The sequence below is a fragment of the Lagopus leucura genome, unplaced genomic scaffold (genome assembly GCF_019238085.1).
Source record: "Lagopus leucura isolate 7727_CA_CO unplaced genomic scaffold, USGS_WTPT01 Super-Scaffold_100157, whole genome shotgun sequence".
Lineage (NCBI taxonomy): Eukaryota > Metazoa > Chordata > Aves > Galliformes > Phasianidae > Lagopus > Lagopus leucura.
In genome coordinates, this window is record NW_024962334.1 from 28,068,919 (window position 1) to 28,094,553 (window position 25,635).

General features: G+C 41.3%; 1 protein-coding gene across 1 annotated transcript in view; it reads left to right on the forward strand.

Moving 5' to 3' along the window:
• Positions 1–5,594: 5,594 nt before the first annotated feature.
• CALCR (calcitonin receptor) overlaps positions 5,595–25,635 on the forward strand; it is a 131,535-nt gene continuing 111,494 nt past the window's right edge. Inside the window, exon 1 of the mRNA XM_042889340.1 lies at positions 5,595–5,657. The gene's annotated coding sequence lies outside the window, so the exon portion shown is untranslated. The remainder of the gene's footprint in view (positions 5,658–25,635) is intronic.

Genomic DNA, 25,635 nt, shown 5'->3' on the forward strand with positions numbered 1-25,635 from the left:
GAAGGCATTTCTAGCAGTTGGTGTATTTAGTTCCCCAGAAGGGCTCCTCCTGTTGCCTGGCTGAGATTCTCTCTCAGGTCATGCACACCTACTCACTGGCTGAGGGAGGCTCAGGGTAGCAGCTTCTGAGCAGAGCTGGAAACACCTGCTGATTCAGAAAGAATCGCATACTCAGGCTCTGGCAGCCTTCCCGTTGCCTAGATTTTCATTACCCTGTTTGCCTTCTTTTCCCTGTACAGAGCAAGCAAAGCACACTTTGTTTCTACCACTAACATTTATAATTTCTGAGTGTTCTACTAATGAAATCACATAATGCTGTCTTCTAAATTAAGTTTCCTCTGTATAGAAAATTGAATACAATATAAGTACTACATTTATATTGAATACAATATAAATTTCTACACTAGGGAGTCTGCTCGTTTTTCCTTGTTCTTTGGAAAAGTGATTGTAACTAATGTTCCTGTATTATTATTATTATTATTATTATTTCCTTTCTTTCTTTCTTTCTTTCTTTCTTTCTTTCTTTCTTTCTTTCTTTCTTTCTCTCTTTCTTTCTTTCTTTCTTTCTTTCTTTCTTTCTTTCTTTCATTTACAACTTTTGTTTCCTGATTATTGATTGATTTTATTTTTTTTTAAAAAGAGAAAGAAATTTTCCTTTTAGAGACATATGTCCCATTTTTTTCCATCATTCCAAAGTATTTTGGAGATCCCTTTAAGAATGTTGTGAGTTGAATTGAATAACCAATGCCTGGATAGATTAAGTAACATAAATTAAAAACAGAAAGTTAAGCAAGGAGGTGAGTGCCGTTACCCAGGTTTTATTGTGGATTAAGAAACTGATTGAAATAAATCTATTGTAACATAAGATAATTGCATACATAATTAGATGCTTGAGGCTGGACAAACATGTAAAGTTTGATTTTCAAATTTCTAAAAACAAACAACGTGAAGTTCAAACAAACAAAACACCACTATCTGTATGTCAATGGCTTCTGGGGTTGGCAATAAAGATTATACACAGTGTCCATCACTAAGCTGTCTGTGACCCAGGAAAGGTGTCATCCTGACACCTCCACCAAGCTGTTTCCCATTTGTGCCATTTTCTCAGACTATTTCCAAAATTCTGTGTTTTTGTGTCCAAATCATTAGAGAAATTATTCAGACAGGCATTCTTTTTCATTTTTTACATCTTTTCTTTTAAATTTATCTTTTGGTCTTTCTAACATAAATTAATTCTATCACATTTCCAAAAAATGCTGTTCCTGAAGAGTTCTTTTTTCCATCTCTACTAATTTTTTGGGGGAGAATGGGAGCTTCAAGTCTGAGGAGGTTTCACAGGGGCTAAAAGGGCAGCAGAAATAAATGTCTACACCACAGCATAATCAAAATTAATTCCTACCCTGTTTTTGTATTTCAAGAAAGGACATAGGTCAAAATAACAGTGTCAGAGATATGAGAAATTTGCAGTATTGCCCTGGGGGAAGTTCTTCAGCTAGTACAGAATTTCAAACTCAGGTAAGACTGATGATTGCTGTTGTCTCTACATTTGCTGAGAGAAGGAAAATGGAGGGAAATGTATTTTCAAGATGTCTTCCATTACATTATGCATAGTGCATTTTATGCCCTGCTAACATGTGAGAACTGAAACTTGAAGTGATGCAGTGCATCAGAGCCCCAGATTCCTGAAACACTGGCACCTCAGGCCTTAGTTTGAACATCTCCGCTCTGCTCCTTGATCATCAGCTGTGTTCACATACCTTTCTGCAACAACTTTTATAATTTGCACTTGTCTTTTATTGCACAGCAGTGTTCTGTTCCCCCAGTCTAATCCCAGTCTAATTTGTTCATATACCTTTCAGCCTCTCGAGGATTTCTATACCTCTCCTTACCTTTCAAGTTTTGAATGGACTTATTCAAGCAGTAGATTCAGAAAGCTCTTTATTTGCCATTCTTCAAATCCCTAATTCCAGAGTGATATCTTTCTCTAAAAATTAGAAACTTTCTGGTTGGGAACACATGGCCTGAATGGCAGCTATGCAATGCTGGCTCCATGAATTTCCCTCTCACTGAGCTGACATGTTTACAGGCAGCAGAGTTAGGAAGTCTGCACAGCTGCTGATAGTGCTGTAACTGTGCTCACAGTTCTTAATCAAGTCAATCCTAGGAGTGCAAAGTCATGATTACAAAGTCGTACACAGGAGACTTAAATATTCTCACTGGAGGTTTAATGGGAATGATGCGACTTGTGCTGAAGGTAATGGCAAATTCTGATTCTTTTCCCCCTGAAATGGATCAGGCCATATTTATTACCATTTTTGTTTAAATGTAGTCTTTCACTCCTCCCATTTTCTCATCCAAATTAAGCGTGTGGCACTTACCCCAATGTACTGCTTACCACTGTGCAGAGCATACCTACATGGTCATCAGGGGACAGCTTAGCACTCACTCTTTGTTTGCCTCAAACAACATAGATATGAACAAACCCTTATCTGAAGACACTGTGCTCCAGTCTGTCTCACTGGGATGTACCATGGGATGTACCATGCCTATTAGGAAAGGTACACAAACTGTGAAGGGAAACTGTTCACTTCCAAATAGTTTGCAGTGCAGGCATCCTTAACAGATGGTGGAAACATCTCTGCCCAAACTGCGAACATTCATAGGTCCAGCTGTAAACTTAGATTCTCATTTCAAACTCTGCACCTGAGAAACAAAACGAGGACAGCGCATACTTCATAAGTGGCATCTTTCCTGTAGAACAAGGTAGACAAAATATATTCAAAAAATGCTGCAAAAAGGAACAAATGCCTACTTTCACAGAGCCAAACTACAGAAATTTGGGCTACATAGAAAATACATTTTTCTTGATAGCAGAAAGAAATTACTGAAATCTTAGAACCGAGTTTTTACTTTCTTATTTTTTCAAGTAGGAAAAACCCCCGTCTCACAACACACAGCAGTAGCTCAGCCACCTCTTCCACACAGAAGTCAACGTGTTGTAATGACTCCTGAGCACGAACAGAAATAAAACCATCAAGGTACCATTAATAGTAATTTTCCAGTGGTTATTTATGGGCCTGATCAGCACTGCACATGCATGCCAAATAGTAACTATTCATGCTTGCAGTCCCAAGGGTATGATGGAATTGCTTAGAGCAGAACAAATCAGGAAATGTTACTTTCATGTTCAAGGTAATGGTTAACAAAAAGTTTATTAAAAAAAAAAAAAAAAAAAGAAAGAAAAAAACTTTTTATAGTATGAAACGATAGAGCTGTACCTCAGTAGACGAACATCACTAAGAAAACAGAGCAATAAAAAATCTGTTTTAAAAGAAGTACAAAAACAGTCACTGAGAATGTGACAATTCCAATGACAGAATGAATGCAATTAGCCAGAAACGTCCAAAAACTAAAGGGTTGGGCAGAAATCACCAGGAAAGAGCCTGTCTGCTGCTGCTTGTACGAAGGCTGCTCTGAATGTAACGCCTCCTATGTTATTATGTTGGCCCATAACATAAGTGGCAGTTGTTGGTGGTATGGCACTAAAGGTTGAATATTCTACCAATATTCCATCACATCTTCTTGCTGGCACCCATTGACATCTGTTGATGCTTGTTGAATGCTTAGGGTACAAGACAGTGGATATGAGTACAGTGAGGTGCTGGGTGATGCATTTCAGCCGTGGTGACAGTAACAGTGGAGCACCTCCACTGGTGCATATTTTTATGAGCACAGCATGCAAATTCTTGTTCACTGCTGGAGAAAATGCAGAGCTAAATGTGGTGACTGTGCTGAAAAACAGTGTTTTGTATCTGAAAATGTGCTCTATCAAATAGTGTCATTGTGCTCTTTGTATCTATTGTCATTTCCATGGAAATAAATAGGAGCCATTACTTTTGGAGTGACATATATAGTTCAGTCCTAAAGCAATCTGCACATGGTGATCTACCCTCTCAGCTGCTTCTGGAACTCCTGGTAAAGAAAACATTCCAAGCATCCAGATCTTTAAGAAGCTACCTTTCCTCACATGAGTTACTGTCAGAGTGAAGGGAAGAATTCTCCTCTCTCCAATCTTCGGGCTATGGGTGTGTCTACCAACCATTCTTCCGCAGATATCTTGCAGGCTGGTAACAGTGTTACCAGCCCAGGTAACAGTGACAGGATGAGAGGTAATGGCCTTAAGTTGCACCGGGGCAGATGCAGGCTGGATATGAGGAAAAGATTCTTAGAAAGAGCTTTGAGGCATTGGCACAGGCTGCCCAGAGAGGTGGTGGAGTTAGCGTTCCTGAAGGTGATCAAGAAACGTGTGGATGTGGGACTGAGGACCATGGTCAGTGGGCATGGTGAGGATGGCTTGGCAGTTGGGCTAGGTGAACTTAGCGGTCTTTTCCAGCCTTAATGATTCTATTATTCTACTCTATGATTTCGAGATCTCCAGCACTTAGCATGGAGCTGATATCCCTGTCTGGTGATGGGCTCACAGCAGTGCTGCACGGGGGGGCTCTGGGCCTGATGCAGCCCATGAAAATCTCCACGAGTTCTCTGCTTCTGTCAAAGATCTGCAAACAGCAAAGTAAGCACGGCACTATGAGAGGTCGTGTCCCACAGACTCTCCTCGCTGTTTCTAAGAAAGAGCAGAGCCTACAGCGAAGGCTGAAATCTGAAAGGGACGATGGTTGAAGAGGGCGACTCTCGCTGTCCCCCGGCTCCACCTGCTGGGAGCTGCCCGCTGCGCGCTCGGAGGCACCGCGGGGTGAGCCCCCTCTCCCCGGCTCGAGGATGTGTCAGCCGGGGACGTTAAAGAAGCTGGAGCTTGCATAGCGCGGTGTCACGCTCACGCCCCGACAGCCGCTGCTCCCTCGCGAGTAGGGCTCTGCTCCCTCCGGAGCAGCGTGGGGCGGAGGGGTAAATCTTCTCCCGGGATCTCCACGTGCTTAAAAGGCTCGCATAACTTTTGGAACAGGGATTTAGATGACTGCCGGCCGCTGCACCGACTGCAGTTTCTCTCCGGACACAGGCAGCCGGAACCCCGCTCCCTCAGCCCGCACTCCGTTCCCCTCGGCCGGCAGCCTCCCTTCCTGCGTCCCCGTGGCTTTTCTCTCCCGAAACGCGGGCTGAGCTCAGAGGAACTTCTCCGGGACGAGGAGGAGACGGGAGAGCGCAGAGCTACGCTCTGCTGATGGGAGCCTTGAGGCGCCGCGCCCTCACGGCACGCAGTGCCCAGAGGCGGCGGCTCGGGCACCGCACCCCCCGCCCCCCAACACCACGCGGGTGACAGGACTCCGTTCTGCCTCCCCCGCCTCCTCCGCTGGGCCGCCCCCGCCCCGCCCGCTCGGCGCGGCAGCCCCGCCGGCAGCAGGCGGCCGGGAGCAGCGGGGAGGCGGGCGTGGGGGAGGCGCTGCTGCCGCCGGGCGCTCTCCATCCGCCCCGCTCCGACGTCGGCGCGAAGCCCTCCCGGCGCCCGGGGTTTGGGGAGGAAGGAGAGCGCGTCGCGGGCAAGAGGAGGCGGATGCTCGCAGAGGTACGGCTCCGCCGGACTGGCACGGCTCTGGACTGAGCCGCAGCTGGACGCGGAGTGCCGGTGTATCCGAGCACCGAGGGCCGTCCGGGAGCCGGCAGCCGCAGATCGAGCGGAGAGCGCCGGGAGCACGGGCGCAGTAAGTCCCGGCAACTTCGCCGCTCCGAGTGGGCGAGGGAGTGGGAGAGGGTAGGGCAGCGAGCCGGGAAGGGACGGTAAGGCGAACAGTGAATAGGGAGCGGGCTGCGGGGGTCCGAGAGGGGCCGGGGGCTGTCGGCACGGTGGCTGGGGGACACCTGAGCCCACACCAGCGCTCCCCGCTCTGCCCGGCGCTGTTTCCGCGCTCCCTCCGTCCCGCTGGGCTCCCTCTGCGGTGACAGCGCGGTGTAAAAGCGGCACTGGTCCGTCTCGGAGCGGTGCCGCTGGTGACGGTAGGCTGATGTATGAGGCTATTTACTCCGTGTGTCCAAGCACAATAAAAACGCCTGCCAATTTTGTCTTCAAATTGCTGTATTGATTTCATTCTTGCGGGCTTCTTGACAAGGTTAAGGTAGTTGACAGTTTGTAAGGGAAAGAGAAAAACTTCTGGTTTATTCTAGTTACTGAATGTCGTTTGTAGCTGAAATGGTGCACGAAAATATAATTCGTAAAAACATCAAATAGGACAAGGCAATCCCCAGATCTCCAATAGGAAGATGTGATCCCTGGACCTCCTGCAGTCAGTATCATCAAAACCTAGCAGATGCCCTCCTGCCATGCTTCTGTGCCCACCTTGAACTTCACGGTAACACAGTATTCTCCCCAAGACTACATGCCTCCCCTTTACAGTAGTCACATAGTTGAGAATGAATGAAGTCAGCCATTGCATTACTGCATGCTTTGTCTTTTTGTCAGCTCAGATTCAAACTGAGCTCCTGCTCCTTTCCCCCGGTGCTGGCAGGGCAGTGTTCAGCAGGAGGCCCCATGCCTGCTCCCAGAAAGGTCCTAGCACTGCATCTCTGCTCTCAGCAGCTGAGGTTGATGAGGGAATTTAATTCACCACTCATACAATAATTGTGAATTAGAGAAATTAAATACAGGAGAGCAAGTGTTTCCTTTGAACGTTTCCAGACATCTGTCAGCCTTTGCCATTAGGTAACCTTTGATAAGTTGCCTCTGTAGTAACTTACATACAGTGGCAGATATGAAATTATGCTGGATGAACTAAAACCTGCCTGACAGTGCTACTGTATGCTAACTGTGTAAATCTTGGGTAAATCATGTCACCATTCAGACCCACTCCTAGAGTATGTTTTGCCATAGGTTTTCATTATCACTTGAAGAGTTAGTGTCAGCCAATTTTTGTTAGAAATTCAAGTGGAAGGGTTTAAATTTGGGCAGTGATATCTCTAACTCCACAGCAGTGTTTTGACATCATGGGTGATGGGCACAGAGATCTTACTGTTTAAAAATGGCTATATATAACAAGCTGTTTTGTACGTTCATGAGAAACAGGCTATTGAAACCTGCCTTACACTCATATTTTCATGGGCAATTTCATCAGAATGGCTTATAAGCAATATATACTGCTGCTTGCATACGTACTGTATTATAACACAGGTATTCAGACAGGATGGGGGCATTTTGTTGCTTACGGCAAAGGCATTTACAAATAAACAGCTAATATTGGATTTACTGTAGAATTATTGGCTAATAATAGAGTTCTGTGTTATAGTCTAGTTCACTGTAGCTCATGAGCTTTAAGGGAGGGGAAGGAAAAGAAGAATCCTTTCTAAAAGCCTTGTTGAAATACTACTGCATAAAATATGCACAAGAATTAGCTTATTAAGCTCACTGAATCCAGTTCAGCAAACTTTTTTTTCAGATCTACAGTAGAAACGCCTTTTGAAAAAGTAGAGAATCTTCATTAAAGATAAAAACAGTGTTCTGTAGAATGTTTGGCTTAAGAGTTTCCCTTCCAACCTGCCTCCCGTACCTAAGTAGAGTGGGACACTGCTGAAAGTTAGCCAGTTAGCATTGAAAGTTAACTAAAAGCTGTTATCTATAATCTGGTAAGAAGCTAAATGAGCACTTGATTCTATGCTAGTCCTGTCAGTTTAATAATATGGTCTTGACCAAAATAGCTGCCAATAATTTCCATCATTTTTGTGTAAGCAAAAATGGGAGAAGGAAAAGCATACCATGACTTAAAATTCCTGAAAAGTCATTGCCCAGAAGAAACTCTTCTATATTTACTTTTAAAATGATGCATACAAATACAGTTTTTGGAAAAAATGAGCAACGAAATAATGGAGCTACACTTGCCTGGAAGCTGTGATAGCAAGTGCCTTGAGTTTCGGTTTTGCAAATGCTCATCAGTTCTGCATATTAGTAAGCTCATTTTTTGTTTATTTTTTTCTGATAATTGATGTTCAAGGTCCTAATTGCTGCCACTGGAGTCAATATTAAATCTCTTATTAATGCTCACACGGGTCACACCTGGGCTTTCTAGGAGCCATTCTGGTACATGTAAAACACTTCCAATTCCTGCTGCTTGTGTCAGAGAGGTATCCAGGGAGAAAAAAATTCACTCCTTTCAGAAATTTGCAGTGCAGGTAACAGAGCCAGAGACACCTTGCTGAAGGCCCTGCTGTAGGTCTGGAACATCAGTATTCAGTGCTACAAGGCTTAACAAGGCTACACTGAGCAGCTTTAACAGGATTGAGCATTAATTGATGCTTTTGATGAAGGTACCCTCAAATGAGTGGCCAGTGCCTTAAGGTTAGGTGTTATTTCCCTGTGATCTCATTTACTTCAGTCTTAAGCTCAATGTTTACTAGCAATAGCCTGCCAACAACTGCACAATATTGTTTGTTCTGTGCCACTTTTTGATCACACTCCCACTTCCCACTGGACACTGCTTTTGGTCACTTCGCTTTGTAAGGAGTGGGTCCGACTTCCAGTAACACTTGTTCTCTGACTTTGCTCTCTGACACGAGCACAGGTTCCAGGAACAAATCGCTGAGTCAAGAAGCAGAGCTCTGGTGGCTGTGGGGCAGTGCTGCTGCACGAGAGCCATGCAATCTCTGTGTGGGGCTGTTTTGTCCAGAGAACACTTGTTGCAATACAGATGATGCAAGGAGTAGTTCTGATGCAGAGAAAACCTCCCTAGAAATTTCCTTGTAGGGTAGCTCTCATTCTTGTGAATCAGGAGAAACAGCTGTGAAAGATGACATGGCTAAATAGCAGCAATAATTTTAAGAAAGAAGCTTGAAGATCAATAGCAGGTATACTATAGATGTTTTGTGCTGAAGCTTTTTGTTATTCTTACTGTTACAGCTCCAGTCATGGTTTTTGATGGTAGAATTTGGCAGGTGGGAAGGCTGGAGAGCCTGTGCACAAAGCTGCTTAAAGTTGCCCCTTATATTGAGTAAAATTTCAACTGGATTATCCGTGGACAGCAGAGATTCTGATTTCTCACACAGGGGTAGCTGATGCAGCATGCTGAGAGCAGCAAGGCCGGCCATACCTTAGTTCATTGACAGCACTAGTAACAGTGCTAGGCTTAGTTTGATGCAGGCTTTTGCCTCATCAGTGAGCTCCTGAGCCACTCCCTGTGTTTGGGGTGGACTCTCTGATGGAGAACTCCATTTGACTGTCTCTGCTGATGCTTATGGATGTAATACAACCAAGGAAGAGCGAGAAGTTTTGGGATTCAGCCTTAAAGTGAAAGTTGAGTCATTTAACAGAGGTGATAGGAAATAGCACTGTAGATATAAAGCATGAGAGCAATGCAACCATAGGTTTCTCCATGGTTCTCCCAATGCTTTCAGAATGAGGATCATCCTGTAGAGAGCACAAGCTTTTAGCAAGCTGCATGCTTCAGGGCTGTAGTCCTGCAGGGTGAGTCCTGAAAGGAGGAGCAGCTAAATATGAGCACCACAGCCCTGGGAGCTTACAGGGTGCAGTTCAGTGGGTCCAGGAAGAGATAGAAAAATGATATTGCACTGCTGTTTTACCTGAACAGTACCAAAGAGCTCTGTGAAAAATAAAATTCATGCAAATGTCCACTGTTCTTTGACATGATTGCACTGCTCCTGGTTTTTAACAGTGGTTGTATGTTGTTCAGTAGAAGTGGTAGCAAACAGAAGCTTATTTTAAAATAAGCTTCTGGACCATGGCTTTTTGATCATTTACATATTTTGGTTATACTTGTCAAAACACCTGGCACAGACTTGGCAGAATTGATGAATTACGCCTCACTTTTAGTAGCATTTGTGGAAATATGCATCCATTTCAGCTTCATGTGTCATAGTTTCACATAGCACTGTTTAGCAAATCATTTCCAGCAATGCATACAGGAGCCATATGCCTGTCCACGGCTTTTTATGAATGTTGTTTACTCTTACCAGAAGTCATATGAATAATACATTTGATAAGTTTTGCAATACTTTGTTTGAATCCACTGTTTCACTAGGTTTTATTTATAGTAGCTCTAGCAGTACAAAAAAGGTATGACGTATGCTTGTTGGCAGCTTTGACGTGCTAACTTTAGTTTCTGATGTCTTCATTAGCTTGGACAGAATCACAAGTTAGAAAATTGCTGTTACTCAAAAGCCTGTGTTTGAAATGCCTTTTTCCTCCTAAATTGCTTCTAAGTGCTGAGTTACCCCTTCACAATTGGAAAAACAGATTTTTATTCTCTTGTTTTGTCCTAGAAATTGGACACTTTTGCAGGCAATGCCAAGTGAGTTCACAGATGTACTTAGAGGTTGCTTGAATCAAGATGAGTTGTCTTGTCATTAGAGTTGTCGTCTCACAACTAAGCTGACAATAAAAACACACCTTTGTTAAATAATATGAAACACTTCTGAAAATACAGTGCTGCTTTTTACAAAGATGTCAAGGCTCTACCACTAAGAATGTGCTGACATCTATTTGCAAGAGGAAAAGAAACTGAACTTCTATTTTAATTTTTTTATTAGTGGCTGGAATGACACTCCATATTTGGCAGTATCTCTCCAAAGGCCACCTGAACTTTATGTGCATTTTTATGGAGAACTATTTCCTCAGTTTTTGGTGCTCGCATAACGAGAAGTGATACATTCCATGGCACTGCTGAGAGCTCGATAGGAAAAATGAGAAAGGTAATGAAAGACTGGATAACTTCACAGGGTGAATTAGCCACTTTAGTTTCTCTGCTTAGAAAACCTTTTTTTTTTTTTTTTTGGCTTTGGTACTGACAAAGCTACCTACCATTGCTGACTTCTGTCATGCAACTAGAAGTAAGAACTCCTGTTCTCGTTCCTTTTTGTCTCCAGTCTCTTCTCTCCAAACAGTACAAAGGTACAAGAGAAAGGGAAGGGTTCACTACTGCTATCTTTAGCTGTGCTGCTGGAGTGGAAACGCTCTGAAGGTGGAAGGGTATGGGATACAGAAAGAAGCAAGTGAAGTAGAGTAGAAAAAGGAGGTGAAATACTGAAAAAGAATCAACAGAAAATATAAAGAAGGAAGGATTTTGCAGAAAAGGGAGAACACTCAGAAGGAAGTGAAGCTTTAAATGATGTGTGCATCTGTGCATTTAGTGGTACAGATGGTTTTCTGGAAATTTAAATTACAAAATATCTAATAAACTAATAGATGTTACTTTTTTCCATTTACATGTGCAATAACAGGAATTTTGACTTGTGCTCCAGTTCTTCATTTTACGTATGCATTGCATTGATAACAACAGATCACCGATACTGGTTTAACCATTTAAACAACTGTTGGAGTGAATTACTGAATCTTAGATTTTTATACTGTAACTCTTCCAGGAATTGTATTTCTAGCAAAGGAAAATGGAAACAGGATTAGTGTGAGTTAGCTGACTCAAGGGGCAGTTTAAGTCTGACCAATATAGAGCATCTCTGGTAAATCCTGTGGCTTTGCGTCAGGCTGCTTAAGAACATTTGTTGAGAAATGGAGAGAGTAGCCCACAGATAGCTGATCACATGCTCTTAGCAGTGCGGAGATCGGCAGCTTGGAATCTCTCTTAAGTCCTGGTGTTGAGAAAAGCTCAGCGATTGAGAACAAATGGGTGCTAGTAGACTTCCTTCAGTGTCCTGAGTGCCACTTTCCTCATTACAGGCTGCTCAAGGGCTTGGCTTGTTTCAGCCCTTAAGCTCTTTGTGTTACAAAAGGATATTTTCCTCTGCGTTTGGATGCTGCCAAGTATATTTTGAGTTGAAACAGCATCAAATAATAAATAATAATCATTATTAATATATGCTTTTACAGATAAAACAGCCCCAGTACTTTCTACTCTGTTATTTTTTTATCATATTTACAGTTTCTGCCATCTGATGATGGTACGTGCTTCCTAAAGATTGGAATCAGTTCAGCACCAAAAAGAAAACATGTATGTTTGGTTTTATAAGTATTTAAACTCTTGCTCACTTCTTTGACAATCAGATCTGCAGAGTATTGAATGGAATGTCTTTATGCCATCAAATGCGTCATGTCATTGGAGGTCATCACTGGAAAACCTCTAGGTTGTCCCTATATGGCTGTATCTCCTCTGCCTCACTCTGTTTCACATCGCCCCATTCTCTTTTACCTAGCATCCAAAATAATTTGCTTTATGAGCAAACTAAAAACTTAAGACATGCCCACTCCAGCATTTGTCATTGCTGTACCTCTTTGTAAAGATGTAGTAATTACACAAATCTCAGTATTTTGTACTAATCCATGGTGAAATATGCTGCTGTCTACCTTTTATGAAGAAGCAAAAACCAGGGTTCCATGGCCTGTGAAGTGTGAGAAATTAAAATGATTAAGACAGAAGAAGTTCTGTATGTACTGTTCACAGAAAGGATCCTATTAGAATGCTGACTGCTTGCTGGAGGTATCTTCTTACCCTCACAAAATGTTGGGACTGTGTTTTATTAGTATCAAAGCCTATCATTTCTCCTCTTAACGTAAATAAGTGGCAAAATGTTGTCAGTATCTTTTTTACTGTAAAGCAAGTAATAAAAAAATGTTACTGCTGTATTACATCAAATAATATTGTTGATACAAGATTTATTGATAAAAAACTGTAGTATCCATCTCATGTGATTCCATATGGAGAAATCATCTGGGTGTAATATTGAAAGTTAATTGTGCCAACTACTTTGCAGTGGGCATTAAGAGTTCTGTCCCTTTCATGAAATGTTTTCACTAAACAGTGTTAAAATACTGATGTATGTTCTTAAGACAATGATATTTGTGCTGTAGGCGATTATTATGCCCACCTTTGAATAGTAGGGTGCAGATAGGAGCTATCTGAAAACCTAGCTAATGTAAGCAACTCTGTTTAGTTTATCACATTCAACATATAAGCAGGACTTGCTGAGTCTGAGCGAGGTCCCACTGTCTTTCTGAGAATAAACTAAGTTCATGGACAGAATCTGGAGAAAATTTTATGTTCTTCCTGCAGAGAAGAAGTACTTCTGAACCTCCAGAATGTTTCATGCAGTGCTCGAGTTTAGTTGATTTTTTTGCTGAACCTTAGTGAAATGAGAAAGATTCTCTGTTTCTCATATGCATTTGTGACATACATAAGGGAAACATTTACTGAAGCAAACTGAAGAAATGTGGATGGACAGTTGAGTGGTTTGAAGTATAATGTTTCAAAGAGAAAAGTTCTGCATTCAAAAAAACTGTAGGAAGGTCGAGTTAATGGAGGACACTTGAGTGTCCTTTAATACCACAAATGGCTGGAGTGTAAAAGATGCGGAGCAGATGAGAGGACACCTCAGTAATGGTGATTACACATGGATGACAAAATGTGGGAGGTCAACAAGCCCTCATATGTGTAGTTTCTGAGAGAAGCATCAACTACATTAGAAGAGAAATGTACAACAGAGGCACAGACCCAGCAAACTGCCAGTGCACATGGGAGTGTCATGCAAGCAAAAATGAAAATTGGGTGTTTGAGGAGGTGAATATTAAACACTGCAAAGTGTGAATAAAGCCTTCAAAGCGTGCAGCTGAAGAATGTCTCTGAGGAAAGCAGCCATTGGCAACATTGCTGTAAAAAGAGAGACTAATAGTGGTGAGACATGCAACTTTTTAAGTAAAATCAGAAGAAATAGTCATTAAGAAATATCATCAGTATTGGGGTACAGTTTTGGGAACTGATTAAGAGAAGGTTGAACTTAGGGAACAAAACATAACAAGACTAGCAGGACACAAGAACATCTATGTAGATGAAAGTCCAAGAGGAAGGATCTATACACTCTATTGTTGATACTCCTGTAAATTAACATTTGGATGTAAAACTTTGCTATTTGTTACATTTAATAAAAACATTAAAGACAGTGAGAACTGGAAAAGAATGTTGCTGGCAGGCCCATAGGTTACTAGGTGTCCAAGTGGACAGAGCATGTCCATTGACTGCTGCAAAATGTATCTATAAGGCAGTACCAGAAGTGCATACTACATAGAGATAATGATTATCTCTACTTTGAGCCCCTTGGCAATTAAGACATTAATTAGAAAAATGAAGAAAACATGGCAAAAGGTGTACTTGACGATGACAACAGAAAAGGAAAATGGTAGGGTATTCCATGTGTGCATACTTATAAAGGTCTTTAAGGCAATGAATCAGGAACAAATCAACACAAGAACAATCTTAAAATGATACAGGAACAAAATGACCCACTCATCCTAGCTGGCATCACTTTCAAGTCCTCTCTAATAAGCATTTTCATTATGCTAGATGCATGATTTGGTAGTGGAAGGTCAGATAAGACAAGGAGGACAACTAATTAATGCCTTCCAACACTCTATCCAGAGAGCAGCGTTCCATAAATGCCTGCTTCCATATCATCTGCACAAGATATATCAAAGAGGAGCCTTGAAATAGAATATCCTAATCTCTAGCCAGAGCAAATGCCACTAAAACTGATGGTGTTAATCACATGATGCTGGGTGTATTTCTAAACCACAGTCAGATCCAAATCACTAGAGAGCAGATGGATGAGAATAGCTGAGGATTGGAACAGATTGCCCTGGTAGGCTGTAGAACTTCCATCCCTGGAGAGTTTTGAAACCAGCCTGAATATAGCCCTGAATAACCAGGTCTGACTTTGAAATTATCTCTGCCTTGAGCAGGGGGTTCTACAATATCTCCATAGCTCCGTTCCAGCTGAGTTTTTATTGTTGTTTTGTTCGTTTGTTTGTTTGTTTTCTGTGACTCAAGGAGATCAGGAAGATACTTTGGTCCAGAAAGAAGGCATCCAGGAATATCTAAAGGAAGGGGAAAGGACTGAATGCGTAATTCTCCAGAGGAAGGGTAACATGGTCTCTGCTAAGCAGAAATGGTGGGATCTTTATAAGCACTTAGGGGTGCTTATAAAGGGGAAAAATATTATATTTTATGGGCCAGTAATGACTTAGGATGTTTTTTTAAAAATATGGGCACTGTTTACCTTGAAGTGAAATGTTGAGTAGTGAGGTACCTCTATAGAAAGCACTGTTTGAGCTGTGGACATAGGGATGTACACGCCGGCATTTATAATGCTGCAATGTAACAATGTTAGCCATTTTTAAACATTTCTCCTTCCATGTCTTAGGTCTTATTTATTCATCTTTCATACATATGATGTGCTGAGCAGGTATGTGATGGGTGAATCCCATCGGGTCCCATGAACTTGTGACAGTCCAGACGGAATATTAGGTCTTTGTTTCTACCTGAATCATGAGGAGTTTATTCTGCTTCCCATCTCAGACTTCCAGGTCAGTGGATAGAGGATAATTAGTCAGACTTCTAAAAACAAGTGTAAAGAAGCCATTGAGAAGCTCAGCCTTTTCTTTTTCCTCAGTGATTATATTCCCTGCTGCAGCCAGCAAAGCGTGGAGGTTCTCCTTATTCCTTCTCTTATGTAATGGAACACTGGTAGGAAGTTTCAACCACTACTGTCATATCACCAATATCCGCCTCTGACATGGTGGGCCACTATAATAAAATAAGAGGCAGTACTTTTGGAGCAGCCCCTTGTTTTCCAAAGTGTCCTCTGGCTAACTGAGCACAACTCTTCAAGAAAATGGCAAGGCAGAGGTGCTGCCACACAGACAGGAGGGATGCAGTACTTTAGCAGAACTGTACAAGCTAATTTCCACAAAATTGCAAAATTCCCTCCTTCTGGAGCAAGGTCCCTATCTCATTCACTTACACATCTTATCTTCTGTCCTGCTTAAAACCAATCTTCTTGGCTAGTAATTAAAAAACCAAAATTTGCATTTTTCTATCCATAATGTCTGCCACCCTTGGGCAGAATACTGTTTTTTTCAGCAACTTGGAAACAATGAGTGCATGATGCCCATTTCCATAAACAAGTCATAATAACTTAAATCACTGCCCAAAATGTATACTTGGAAATCAATGCGTATGTCGACTGGAGTCAGGCTATCTGTCCTTTTATGCCTGAAAGTAGAATGGTAAAACACAATAAAAATGCTTGACACAAGATTAACCTCCTCAGTGCCTAATGAGGAGATGGACTGGTGCATGGTGCTGCCAGCACAGGGGCTGTGAGGTGACCTCAGAAGCTGTGACCAAAGCGAGCCGGGTGCCAGCAACCCTCGGTGCTGCATGGCTGGGCAAGCCTGTGGGGTGGGCATGTGTCTGTGCCAGCTCTGAACTGGGTTGTTCTGGTGCCTCTTGGGCCTGGGAGCTGTGCTCCTCCTGCAACACTGAACCCAAAATAGTGCATCCTGCCTGGCACTGCTCTCGAATGCGCAAGGGTTTGACTCATATGAAGTCCTCTTTGTGCTGTCAGTGAAGAGGAATGAGGAATGACCGTAATGAAAATGATCACAGCACCTGATGTGAAGAATTGCAGGCTGCTTATGTGATTGAGGTCCCTTTGCATTAATTTGGTAGAGAGACTGGAAATGTTAGATATAAATACAACCCTTGTTTGCTTCAAAGCCTTTTATCTCTGCTAGAGAAGTATAATTGGTCCCAAGGGTAAATGAGGATGTGGCCAAGAACCACACTCTTCTCTGGAGGTTTGTATTTAATCACGGAAACCTGATAAACATATTCCAATTTTGCGTTTGTTTTTTTGTTTTGTTTTCTATTTTGCACTCCACAGTTGCAAGGGGTGTTAGGTAGAGCATAATAGTTTCCTGTCTGTTTAAAGAGCAAGAATGGAGCAATGCCAGGCACGGGCATGGACTGGGGGATAGGTGGCTGGGGAGCAGTACAGCAGAAGGGACCTTGGGGGGCTGGTGAGAGCAGCTCAGCACAAGCCAGCAGTGTGCCTTGGCATCTTGGAATGCATTAAGCACAGCATAGGCAGTTGGTCAAACAAAGTGATTCTCCTGCTGTGTGTAGCATTGGTGCAGCTTCATCTTTGTGTACTGTGTGCAGTTCTGGGCTCCACAGCGTAAAAAGGGTTTTAAGAAAGCATCTGGAGGAGAACCATAGCAGGTAACAAGGCTGGAAGGCAGGGCCTGTGAGGAGAGGCTGAGGAGAGGAGGAGAGAGGCAGCATCACTGCTTGCTGCAACTGTTTCGGACTGGACATGAGGAAAAATGTGACTAGAACAGGATATCTGGTGAGGTTGTTGATGCCCCAGGCCTGTCAGTGCTCAAGAGGCATTTGGACAGTGCCCTCATGCTGTAACTGGTTACCCCTAAGAAGTCAGGCAGTTGGACTCAATGGTCTCTTTGAAGGTCTCTTCCAAGTGTTTTGTTCTATTCCATTCTAACAGTATTTTAAATAAAAACCAAAAGCAGTAATAGAAACAGAAATGTAGTTGCAGAACAAATAAATAAGAGGGCTGAGACAATCTCTCTCACACACACACACAAAAGGGAAATATAAATGCAGAGCAGAAACTTTTTGAAATGTTTCTTCTTGACCACCTAGCAAGGAAGGCTGAAGCACAGTCTGATTTTCCCCTAAAGCATGATACTAATCCCATTGTGTTTGCTTGTGTATGTCTCTGCATGTCTGTACATGTGTTGCATCTTCTAATTGTTTGCATTGGGAAGCCTTGACATTGCTTAGTGCCTCTCAGCCTAAAGCAGAGAATGGGAAAAAAACGTGATGTGCAGATTGTTAGAAGCATTCTTCTCAGTAGAAATACAGGCACCAGAAGGGAAAGAGTTAAGGAAAGGATATGGAGGATAAATTCTCATGGAACATGGCTATTGCTGCTCCTACAGGAGAAAAAAGAATGAATGCGTGAGCTAGCAGAAAAAAAATCACAGGCTTTTGGGAAACCCTGAGCGTAAGGAGACCAGAGAACTATTAGTTTATTTTTGCAATTTTAAGGAGTTTTTCAGGAAGGCAGGCTTTTTCAGGTCTTCAGAGCTAACTGATTTACCTCTCCAATCTTTTACTGGAGGTGGATGAGCTGCCCAGTAGGTGGCATCCTTTTAACACAGTGCTAATCTTCCTCTGTTTTTCTTTTTTTTTTTTTTTTTCTTAAAAGCATTTTTCTGCAGAATTTAAATTGATTTTCACAGAATCAGCACATGCAGAAGTTATGTTAATTGAGGGCTTTAAGTCAAAACCCCCAAATTTGGAATACCCAAGCAGCCAAAAAGAAATATTTGGGAATCTGAATAAGAGGGAGACAGAGAATGTCTTTTCCCTCAGTGGTTTAGAGCAATGTTCTGAGGAAGTTTACAACAAGCTGCATCTTTACAGGTCTTGCTGGAATCATTCTTGTGGTTTCTGACTTAAGGACTCTGTTCTAATTTAAGGACTCATTTTTGGAATGTGATGCTTAGGACATCCTGTTCGCATTTGAGCAACAGGTGGTAGAGATTGTGACATCTTCCTCCTGCATTTAATTTACCTCTGTTACATCTTGTTCACTTCTGAAATGTCTCCATTTTTATTTTTTTTTTCTTCCTATAATGTTGATGTTGATAGCTGGGAAGGCAGATGCTGTTGCAAAACCACCTCTGCATTGGGTGTTTGCACACAGTTCTACACAGGAATGAAATCCCTGGAAAGGCACGTGCTTTAGGCTGCTAGCATTGAGCACAGGACATCAGTGTCAGGTACCAGCTGTTCCTTCAATTAGCCAGTACTCCATCTGAGACCACACAGATGATTCACAGACTGACTGCAGGTGGACAACAAATTTGCTCAAAGTGTTGGGAATGTGAAGTGAATCAGAATACTGAGTAGTCTGAAATGCCTCTTCTCTGCCTGAGAAGGGGTTTCTGGGCATGTGTTCTTATATATTTTTTATAAATTATAGCAACCACTAAATGAAGTTAGGAACTGTAATCAGGAGGGAAAAGGGTTTTGTAGAGCAGCTTTGAAAACAAGCGTGTGAGCAAAGTGAAGAGGGGAGAGGAGGAAAGAAGACAGTAGGAAGAACCGAGTAGGCTTTTGACACAACATAGGTGCTATGAATAGAGCAGATGGAGTAGAAAGTTACTGCTAAGTGCTAGCCAATATGACTGCTAAAGGAATCCTGGTATTAAAAGAGAAAATCCAGAAGAAATCCAGAAGATGGATTGGAGCAAATACATGGAAAGTTTTGAAGTAAGAAGAGTAATTTTGATTAGGATCCAGAAATGAATCATGAGACAGTGAGGTTAAAGGAGGATAGGGTAAAATGGATATTGGTCTTTATGATGTGTCACAGCAAAAAATCTGTCTAGACTGTTCAACTGTAGAGAGTGAGCTTTGAAAGAGGTTGCAGCTGAATTTTGGAGAGTAAGCCTTGAAAGGGATTGCAGTAAATAGCTGCACTGGATAAACTGATAGAAAATGAGAGACCTGTGCACGCAATAGTGACTTTCTGACTGTAATCCAGCATTTATTCTCTCTCTTTTTTTTTTTTTTTTTCCTCTTTTGTGCTCGACTGTAATATTGTTTTTAAAATACAGCTGTATTTGGTGATCCCCTAGATAGACTTCTGGCTGTTGGATTACTGCATTGGTTACATAGTAGGTTACTCGTTTCATTTCAAATTTGAATTGTTCCCCAGTATGCCTCATGCTTTATATCCCTGAAAACATGAATTTTGTAAAAGAATGCATGTGTATACAAATGTAGTAGTATCAGCTTCACAATCTGTATTTGCTCCTATATTTTGCTTTTAAACTTAGAAATATAAAGCACCTTTTAATTACTTTATCCTGTTACAGAAAATGATGTGGTCTTGACCTGCAATTAGCAATTGCTGGTGGTTCAGTTGTAAAGCAGAACATGGTTCAGAGATGCAAATATTTACTTAAGCTAGTGTATGCTAGTTTTCATCCTATGGAGCACTTTGGTCATTTAATAATTGAAACGTCTAGACTTAATTAGGTATGTGATGACTGCTGTTTTAGACACGCGGTATCTGGTTCCTGCTTACATATCTGACTTGGTACTTGGTCATGCCCTGAGGATCTCATGGTCCTCCATGGAATCAGCACTGTGACCAACTCAGAGTAGATCAGGCAAGTCCTTAATAGCTCCTTAAGACTTCCAGAGTGTGTAATTGTCAGCAGAAATGAATGATTTTTTTATTGGTTTACTGATCAGGAACTGCATGGTGTGTAAGTGAACAAAGAACCAAGCAGCTCAGAATGCAGCCTCTTGTACTTTATGCCATGTTTGTCTATTAACTACAATTTCAGCACTTATCTCTTGCCTAGCGGATTGGGAATACACATGCAAAACACACTAAAAACCATTTCACCACAAACAAGCAGAGATAATGAGCTAATTTCTGTGGAAATCTGTTCAATATTATTATTATTGCCTGCCTACTAACTGATTTATAGAAATATTTGTCCAAATTTAATAGCTTCTCATTTAGCAAAGAAGATCGAAGAAGTAACAGCATAAAAACACATAGGAGGTAATTGATTCACAAATAAAATTGTGATTCTGGAATATAATTGATCTGACCTTAATTGAGAAGAAAAATTGATGAAATCGCTTCCTGTGGGTAGAACATGTAAAAGAGCTATCAACTGTAAGGCCAGTTGTCACACTGTGGTATTTCATCAGTGTGAATCTGTTAATCTTACTGAAGGTGATCCCACTCAGTTCTGATGGAATACATGATTGATAACATAATGCAAAATACTTTTGACTTAAAAAGGACAATTTGCCTGAAAAAACAAAAGAAAAAACAGTAACAAAAAAAAACCAATATCAAATGAATGAAAGCAAAACCAATTCTTAATCTATTCCTATTTGAATTTGACATACCCTTTCATTGTTTCTTGTGGGAAAGGATGCATCAGAAAATTTGTTTGTAACACGTGAGTAGGAGTCAGAAAGGTAGTCATGAAACAACAAACAAAGGGGCTCGTGTGCACACTGCTGCAGTTTCCCTTTGGCACTGTGCAGCCAAGCGTTTCTTTAACCTTTCTTAGCAGCAGGAATGCACCTGTCAGTAATGAAAGCTGTTTCTGGTCAAGTCTGAGAAGCAAGTCTGATGTGTCAGACAGTGATTTTTGTCAGATTTCATGGCTATAAACCCAACAATGGGTTCAAACTTGTTGAAATCACTCTGGAAAATCTGTGAAGAATACAGGAGTGTAGCAGGTGGCTCGTTAGATAGTAGTCTTTGTCCAGAATCAATGCTGAACCAATACTGCAGGGGCTGTTGGTCAATAAATGCAGACAGAGGTAAAAAATGAGATTCTGATCATTTGACAATTGTCAATGCTAAGTTTTTCTGTTTATTTTTGTATGAGATTATTGATGGTAACTCTCTTGTCTAAGAATAATTCCCAGCAAGGGAATATGCACGAAAAACCTGCAAAATGTTTCAATTCTGCAGTACCACCTTCTGATCCAGACTAACTTTATCAGAAGACATGTTACAAAAGCTGCAGAATCCATCTCCTGTAATTACATGGCACCTCTGTATGTTCTTTCTCCAGGCAATTCCAATAAAATGTGAACTGTGGTCTTCTTTCTCTGCTGCCCTTGATCCTGCCCTATAACATGAAATATTTCACATACTTGAGTGCACCCAGTTGAAGTATATGCAAAAATACTTGCAACAGTGGTCTGTAAATTATGGTGGGGTACTGCTGTGAGGATATACAGAGGTATCTTGAAAACAGTGCATTGAAATTAAGGTGATTTTTTTTCTATTTAAAGGTGTAATGTGTAAAGTGCATCATATCCCTTTGAAATTAAAAGCTATCTCATACTAACAGCTGGGGAAGAAATTTCTTCCACATAACTGTCATGGAGCTCGCTACTTTTTGTTGAGTGTTCATAACACAGTCCTAGTTTCAATACAACAGAATTAGAATATCAATTACCTGTTTTTATCAGAGCACATTAAAGTGTTTAACCAAAGTGAAATTGATTGAATTGAATTGCAAATTTCAGTTGAAAATAAATCTAGATCACAATAGAGAAGTCAACCTGCTCTTAAATTTCATTGTACAATAATATGAGTTTGAAAAATGACTGCATATTCTCCTTAAATGGGATTATATTGTTAGCTCAGTGCACTGAGATTTATGTTGTCTTTAGGTTGTGCCTTGAAACTGTCATGGGTTTAGGCTATGCCTGTCAGAAAGCAATTACTAGTGCCAACCCTTCCTTAATCTCTAGTTTCAGGTTTGTTGCATGGGAGCTACTTCACGCAAAGTTCACCAATGAACTTTACTATATTGCTAGTATACAGATAAACAAGTATAAGGAGGCTGCATGTTTCATTTTAATCTGACAGGCTGTTCAAAGATCTGCAAAACAGCATACTTTTCACCCTTCCAAGCTGCTGGCTCCTGCTCAGCTTTGTGCTCACCATGTGCTTTAGCCAGCTAATGGAGTCTGCTTGTATGATGGAAAGACAAATCTCACCAAAGGTATTGGTATTGGCCTCAAGTCGATCTTTCTCCAGGGCATGGAAAGGGAGTGCTGGCTGCCACCTGACTGACCTGTCTTAGAAGGAAAATGAATTATTTCAAAATAGTAATGGACTTGAATGACTTCTCTATTGTGCTCATTTGTAGCAGCCAGCAAGTAGTTTAAAAGCCACAGTATTAATAAAAATGATCTGTGGAAAAACATGGAGAGTAAATGGCAACATTTTTAGGGTTTGGAGCTGAAGAAGTTGTTACTTCCAAACTATTACTAATATGAAAACTTTTCTGAATAATAGTAACACAAAAAGAACAGAAACAAACCTTCCTAACCAGTTCTTTGAAGATGCTTTGGCCATTGTGTCTCTCAATTTGGCATCAGGAATCATCTAAAAATACGTCTCATGAACAGTGTAGCTAGCTTGACTCAGGAGATTTTTGGATGTTGTATACTTTCATAGGACATTATAAAAGTCATTACATGAAGTTACAACTGTTTTTGTGTTTGCTAAATTATTTGGGACTTGCAGCCCACCCTCTGATGTGCGAAAGTGGCAGTTTTTTCAAAAATCCAAAGCCATACCAGAGTGACAGAATCAGAGAATATCTCCAAGTTGGAAGGGCCCCGCAAGGACTATTGAGTCCAAACCCTGGCTCCACAAAGCACCACTCAAATTCCAAACCCTACACCTGAGAGCATTGTTCAAATGCTCTTTGAACTCCAGCAACACGGGGCCATGCCCACCGCCCTCTGGTGAAGAGCCTTTTCCTAACATCCCACCTGACCTTGCCCTGACACAGCTCCATGCCATTCCCTCAGGTCCTGTCACTGGTGGGGCACTGAGATAGGCTCCTCAGGACAGTATCTGAATATATAAATGACAAAAAATAGCATACTATGTAATGATGTATAAATGAAAGCTTTGATGAGCCAAAATTTGCATAACTTCCAGGCAAACTGCACTGTGAAGTGGTTTGGCTATCTCACAGTGACTGTATTTTTCAAAGGTTTTTGCCAATACATGATCTTAGTTATTGTAAAACATTCTGCTTCTTAGGTTACTTGACCAATATAATGTGCTTACTTTATGTTGAAATGAAGTACGTACAACTTTAATGCTATTTGTTTTCTGTTTTTCCAATTTAGAAAAGAGCTGTATTATTCTTTGCTCATGCTAATGAAAGCACAGCATTTGAAATTATTTCCAGCATATCAAATTAGTTAAGAGCTAATTAAAATCTAATTGCTATATCTGACTTGCTGGAAAACACAATTACGCTTACAGACATTATCAAAAGGACAAGGAAATTAATTGTAACCAAGTTGACTAATTTCATGATGGCTATGATACTTAGGCCAGAATTCAGTTAATTTAGGTTGTTTTCACACGATTAAGCCTCAATCTTTTTTTTTTTTTTTTCCCCTGGAAAAAAAATTAACACGACTATCAGTACAGATCTTCCCTTTCCATGTATGATCTTCCTTTCTCTTCAAGTTTTCACAAACCTCATCTTTGGTTTCTGAAATCAGAGAGCCACATCCCTACTGTGCTCCAGGCTCAATGGCCAGCTCTGATCCTCCTCAGCAAGGAGTCTTTGGGGCCACAATATGAAGTGAGTCTTAGTGTGCATGATGAGGCAGTCAGATGCAAAATCCCAATGAAACTACCAGCTCATTTTAGTTTCCAAGAACTTAAGGTGAAATACTTAAACAACTGTACTAAGTGTACTAAGTAAAATTAATTTTATTCTTACATCCAAACAGCCCTACCAATGCCTTCATTGCTGCCTAATGGCAATTACAAAAAGTGTATGTTATCCTTATATGTAGGACATGAATAAAAGAAGGTATGCAAGTCTCTGATTCTGCTCATTATCACTTTTAAATTGTGAGCAGATTTTTTTGTCCTCTCTAGAAGCAAATTGAGTGCCATCGCTGTCACATTTTCTTAATTTTCTGCATCTCCTTGTATCCATGTGAGTGATGTGGTACCTTCTGGTACTGCCTGGGATGGCTCCCCTTGCAGCATGGGAGCTCTGTCCTACCAACAGCTGTGTGAGAGGAGGCTGCTGCAGTCAGAATTGCATGGCATCTGGAGCTTGCTTGGAGCTGAGGAGATGGCAGAAGTTCCTGGAAAGTGTGTCCAGCTGGAGAAAGTTATTTAAGGTTGCACCAATACTTTCCTAACTGGTGTCCATATGGAGAATTGGGTGGTGTCCTCATGGAACAAGCTGTTCTTGTTTCCAGCTAAATCACATTAAAGTCAGCTAAAAATGCACCAGTTTCTCAGTATTAGTTCTTTCCACGTGATGTGGGGTAAAATAGGATTCTGAGGAGGAACAGAACTGATTTTTGAGACTGCAGCTGGGGTAAGGATGTGTCTATTGGCTTTCAGAAATGAAGGAAGGTGAGGTCTCTGAAGTCCTGAATAGGACGGAATTTTGTATTTCAGTTCCCAGATGGAAAGGAAGAATCTGTGCAAATTCTGTTTTTATTCAAATATGTTCTGGGAAGAAAAAAAAATACTGGGGTTTAGTAGAATGAAATCAGAAGTGCCTAAGTAGTTCACCTGCTGAAAGAAAGGCCTTGTTCAGCCCTGGGCATCTGCTGTTGTGGTTGGACTGTGGTCCAGAAGGGATGGTTCCTCTGCTCCATCTCAGATTTGAGCTCTGCTCTGCTGTTCTGCCACCACCTCACTACACCTTGATCCTGGTTTGTCAGGCTCATGCTCAGAAGACAAGTTGTGGTTATTTCTGATAGCTGCTTTGGGTGTTTGCTTGTAATTGAGTTTTAATTAATGAGGCTATTCACATCAAAATGTCAATTAGAAACAGCATGAGCATTGCTGGATCACTTGCAGTTGTGTTCAAATGAAACACAACTGTACAAAAAGTAATTTCTGAATTTCATTTCAATAATACATAGAAATTATAATTAGCCCCTTGAAGGTTGCCTTTCTTTAGAGCATGTGAGTGAAGCGTCCCTAATTGGAGAGTCTGTGTAAAGCAGTCTTTCCAGGTATCAGGCCTGCCTGTATGTTCCATTCATGTGTCTGCCTGTATGATTTGTTCCTCTTCACTCCAGGGACTCCCAGAGTGGGTTCTATTCACTTCAGTCTCTCTTCTAATTTCTTTCCCCTTTATTCTTTAGTTTGTTAGCCCCATTTTAAAGCATTATATTGCATCAGTACTGCATTATGTTCTTCTGCTATAAAAAACATGTCTGGTTTTTTTGGTTACAGTAATCTAATTACACAGCAGACTCACATTGACTCCTTAGGATAAGTTTTAATCAAAAATTTTAAAATATCCTT